General features: G+C 48.3%; 1 protein-coding gene across 1 annotated transcript in view; it reads right to left on the bottom strand.

The window, feature by feature from the left end:
* Positions 1–5,575, bottom strand: part of DDX11 (DEAD/H-box helicase 11) — a 45,283-nt gene that overhangs the window by 21,412 nt on the left and 18,296 nt on the right. The window lies entirely within an intron of this gene.

A 5,575-nucleotide genomic window follows, 5' to 3' on the forward strand; every position in this document is an offset into this window, starting at 1 on the left:
AACATGTTTTGAAATAGAGAACAAACCAAGCTTCCCAAATGACCTTTCCATTTTACTAAAGCTTCAAAGAAAGTCTGACTTTAAATATTAGACCAGCCTGGGAAAGAAAGAGAAGGAAATTAGTAAGAAAAATAGCCAGGAAAAGTAGGACGAAAGAAGGAATAAAAACGAAGCTCTTAGCTTAGTTATACAAGTCACTGCTCCTCAAAGAATTTGAAGTGGCTTATCAGGTTACACATAACTACTGTAGGCTAACTTCTCTAGGCTTGTTTCTAAAAATGCAAAATGGGAATACCAGTAATAGTAAGACCTTCCTGCACCAATATAATTAGAAGTGAGAAAGTAGATAAACAGCCCCCAAAAGAATTAAAGCAAAAACATGTGGAGCATGAAATGCCACCCACGTGCTAAGGAGGAGCGACATCTTTCAAGCAGCTGGTGTGCAGGTAGAACATGACCAGTCCTGTAGTCCCGGCATTCATAACTTTGTTGAAGCAAAAGAACACAATTCTTTATATATATATATTATTGGTTTTTTTACAGAGAGGAAGGATGAGGGATAGTTAGAAACATCGACGAGAGAGAAACATGGATCGGCTGCCTCCTGCACACTCCTTACTGGGGATGTGCCCACAACCAAGGTACATGCCCTTGACCGGAATCAAACCTGGGACCCTTGAGTCCGCAGGCTGACGCCCTATCCACTGAGCCAAACTGGTTAGGGCAAGAACACAATTCTTGACTTAAAGACCAGAATTCTCCCTATGGGTCCGTGTTATGGGTTGAATCTTGTCTCCCCCAAATCCATGTCGAAGTCCCAACCTCCAGTGCCTCAGAATGTGGCCTTATTTGGAAGCAGAGTCACTGCAGGTGTATTTAGTCAGGATGAGGTGGGCCCTAATCCAATATGATTGGTGTCCTTATAAAAAGGGGAAATTTGGACACACAGGCCGCAAAGGAAGGTGATCAGCAGGGAAAAGAGACATCTAAGGAGCGGGGCTGAACAGATCCTTCTCCCACGGCCCTCAGAAGAACCAACCCTGAAACCAAACTGTTGGAAGGCTTGGTTCTTTCTGACTTCTGACCTCCAGAACCGGGAGAGAACAAATTTATGGCCATCCAAGTTTGCACGATTTGTTATAACAATCCTTCTAGAAAGGCTGCTGCCGTGAGTTTCACAAAGCTGCTGCTTCTAGGACCCAAAGGGCAGGTCATTTCAGGTGAGTCTCAGGAAGGCCAGCACCTTCATGTCCAGGCCATCATTCCCCCAACCCTGCTTAACCCAGGGGTGATCTCAGAGTATCCAGAGCGAGGTTCGCAGCCTAATTTGGGCTTGAATGAACTGCAGGTGAAATGCATGTGTGTCTAGTGTTGGGGGGAAATAGCAGAGCACAGGGCTAGGCAGGGGTGGGCAAACTTTTTGACTCGAGGGCCACAATGGGTTCTTAAACTGGACCGGAAGGCCGGAACAAAAGCATGGATGGAGTGTTTGTGTGAACTAATATAAAGTCAAAGTAAACATCATTACATAAAAGGGTACGGTCTTTTTTTTTTTTTAGTTTTATTCATTTCAAACGGGCCGGATCCGGCCTGCGGGCCGTAGTTTGCCCACGGCTGGGCTAGAGCTTTAGACTCCACAGCCAGTTTGTCTGGGTCAAATACAGGCTTCTCCACCTATCAGCTCTGTGACCTTAGGTTAACTTCTCTAGGCTTGTTTCTAAAGATGCAAAATGGGAATACCAGTAATAGTAAGACCTTCTTCAGAGTTGCTGCAAGCACTGAATAAGTTAATACACATAAAGGGTAATACCTGCACCAAGATTAGAGGGAACACCTGGTACATAAATGCAAAAACCAGGGCCTGTTTTTTGCAATTATTAAGTAACTAGTGGCCCAGTGCACGAATTCGTGCACCATTGGGGTCTCTCAGGCTGGCCTGCGAGATCGGGCCGAAACCAGCTCTCCAACATCCCCTGAGGGATCCCAGATTTCGAGAGGGTGCAGGCCAGGCTGAGGGACCCCACCAGTACACGATCAGGCCAGGGAGGAACGTGGGAGGTTGGCCAGCCAGGGAGGGACCACAGGAGGGCTCCAGGGCATGTCCTGCCTGTCTTGCTCAGTCCCGATTGCCTGGATTCCAGCAGCAAGCTAACCTCAGGTCGGAGCGTCTGCCTCTGGGTGGTCAGTGCACATCATAGTGACTGGTCGACCGGTCAACTGTCTGCCCCCTGGTGGTCAGTGCACGTCACAGCGAGCGGTTGAGCTGCCTTAGCATATCCTTAGCATATTATGCTTTGATTGGTTGAATGGACGACCAGACAACCGGACACTTAGCATATTAGGCTTTTATTACATAGAATAAAAGTACTATTAACTTGGGATGAGGATCTATTTGCTTTCATCAAATTCTCAGAAGGCCCTGAGAATGATGGCTACTTCTGAAGAATGGATGACTTACATATGTTTAGAAAAGCCCCATATGTTCCATTTCTGTCCAGTTTTGATAGCGACTATGCGACAAAGACTTGCAGACAGCAGATGCCAGAAAAACCTGGGGCAGCCATTCCGTGCTGCCTGGGAATGGGGAGCCATCCGCTTCAGGTGTCATCAAGCGAGTAGTAGGACAGACATCCCCCATGTAACAGTGGCCCAGGCACAGATGCCTGGTCAGAGAGCCAGCAGCCTCCTCCTGAAAGTGAGCTGAAGAAGTTTCTAAAGGGATGGGCAGAGTTATCTTCCAGAAAACACGGTGGCAAACTCTAACATCAAGAAAAAAAAAAAGACCACCAAACCCCTGCAGATCCATGTTCCGTAATAAGGCCACAGAAATTTTCAACTGGAAAATGTTTAAAAGATGTATAATCAACTGCTCACCTGTTATGAAATAAATTTAATAAAGTACCCACAGTATACCTAGCTTTGTACAATGTTATTTCCTTGGGATTTTGTTAAAATAACAGTTTAAAAAGTTTATGCAAAGAAAACTAACTTCATTCTTTCTAAACGCCTACACTGTAGCAAGCACTGGGCTTGATGGTGGGAAAACAGAGCTCTCTAGAAAGTGCCCACAGGCACAAACTTAAACATCTGACTTGAAGAGTTTATGCATTGCTGCAGGACACGGACCCCAGAACTGCAATGCTATACAAGGCACAGTGGGCACAAAGGCAAGAGGTCAACTCAACGTGGTGGACTCATGAAAGGTTTAAAAAGATGATGCTTAAGGGAAAATAGGCAACATCATAGGGAACAGGCATCTGAGGCAGAGGACTAGAAGGTGAGGCACAGCCTGTAACAACATGGCACCCCTGCAGGCAGTGGGGCACAAGGACAGGAGGCAGCTCTATTAAGGGTGGGATGTGGAAGACAGCGGCTTTTTCTTGAAGGTAACTGAAGTACACAGATGAGGCCACAGAACTGAGAGCACCAACATGAAGGGCCGAGTAGAGGAAGGGGAAGCCTGGAATGGACAAGGGGCTGAAGACGGAAACACCTGAGAGGGAGGAGGTAGGCCTTCAGGTTAAAAAAGTTGGTATGTACACATGCTCTTCTATGTCCTTTTCTGAACACATTAAAATTAAACCAAAGGCATAAAAGAGGCTCACACACACAAAAACAAAGAAAGTGGAAGAAGGGATAGTAACAAGTTTTAGGAGAGAAAGCAGAGAAATGGAACTAACTTAGCAGAGTAAAGGACATTGAGCCCTGGTGTCTACAGAGGTCTCCTCAAATTCCCCCTCAGAAATGCCTGGAAACTAGCAGGGCCAAGGCATAGCACTGAAAACCAAGGTATTAATTGAAATTCTTTTAAGGATAATTGGACCCCCAAGTTGCAGTCCCCACTCCTCACAGAAGACAGTTTATTCTCTGGTAAAGCTGAGCCAGGAGGTCCTAGAGACAGCAGGTTGAGTGAAGCGTGGGGAAGAGGGCTGAAAGCAGAGCATTAAGTGAGAGACTGTGTACCTGAAGTCACGTCTCCAGTCTCCTCAAAAATACTGGCTTGGACCCACTAGGCAAGAGTTCAAAGGAGAGACTTCTCTGGAAAAACTAGATGGCTCTAGGGAAAATTCTACAAATACTGACAAATGGAAGCCCCCAAAGAGTGGCTGGGCCTATGGGTCCACAGCCTCCATCACCGGCCTTTCACTCAGCCTTGCAGTGGCATTTTCTTGAACACCAACAGAAGACAGCCAAGGATCGCCAGGCATTTGAGGAAAGCCTCAAAACAAAACATGGAACGCCAAATTGGGGGGCGGGGGGCAGGCAATGCAGGGGGGAAAAGACTTCAAACTACTACTATCATTGATATCTTCAGAATGATATTATTTCCATGAAACAAGAACAGGATGCTATTTTTAAAAAATTACAGAATAAGAACAAGCAAGAATATTTAAGAGATGACAGCCAAAATAAACTGAATAGAAAGACTGGGCAATGAAGTTAAGATATCTTGAAGAAGTAGAATTTTAGGCAAAAACAAAACCCAACAAACCATGAGATGAGCAATTAGAAGAAAACATAATTATAGGATTAACCAGGAGCCCAAAACCCAGTGAATGGGAGTACCAACAAGATTATTATCAAACTAGAAGCCCGGTACAGAAAAATTTGTGCACTCGGGCGGGGTCCCTCAGAACGGCCTGCGCCCAGGACCCCTTAGGAGATGTCCACCTGTCGACTTAGGCCCACTCCCTAGGGGGATCGGGCCTAAGTTGCAGTCAGACATCCTTCTGGCAGCCAGGGATTCATCAGGGGCTGTCCGACTAAAGGCTTAGGCCCCCAAGGGATCAGGTCTAAACTGTTAGTTGGACATTCTTAATGCTGCCGCAGTGGTGGGAGAGGCTCCTGCCACCACCACTGCACTGGCCAGCCATGAACCAGCTTCTGGCTGAGTGGCACTCCCCATATGGAAGTGCACTGACCACTAGGTAGAAGCTCCTGCATTGAGCATCTGCCCCCTGGTGGCCAGTGCGCATCACAGCAACCAGCCATTCTGCTGTTCCGTCAATTTGCATATTAGCCTTTTATTATTACTAGAGGCCCGGGGCACAAAAATTTGTGCACTCGGGGGGGGGGGGGGGGAGGGGGCACCTCAGCCCGGCCTGTGCCCTCTCGCAGTCTGGGACCACTCGGGAGATAACGACCTGCTGGCTTAGGCCTGCTCCCGGGTGGCAGAGGGCAGGCCCAATCCCTAGGTGCAGTCCCTGGTCGGGCTCAGTGCAGGGCCAATTGAGGAGTTGGGATGCCGCCCCATGTCATGCACAGAGCAGGGCGATCGGGAGGTTGGGCACTGCCCTCTGTCACACATAGAGCAGGGCAGATCAGGGGGTCTGGGAGCTCCCCCCTGTCACACACAGAGCAGGGCCAATCAGGAGGTTGGGGAGATCCCCCATGTCAAGCACACAGTAGGGCCAATAGGGGATTTGGAGCACTGCACCATGTCACCCACAGAGCAGGGCGGATCAGGGGGTTCTGGCCCTCCCCCATCACACTCAGGGCAGGGCCAATGGGGAGGTTGCGGCTCCACCCCATCACACACAGAGCAGGGCCTATGGGGGGGGGGTTGGGGCACCGC

The sequence above is a fragment of the Myotis davidii genome, unplaced genomic scaffold (assembly GCF_000327345.1).
Source record: "Myotis davidii unplaced genomic scaffold, ASM32734v1 scaffold944, whole genome shotgun sequence".
Classification (NCBI taxonomy): Eukaryota; Metazoa; Chordata; class Mammalia; order Chiroptera; family Vespertilionidae; genus Myotis; species Myotis davidii.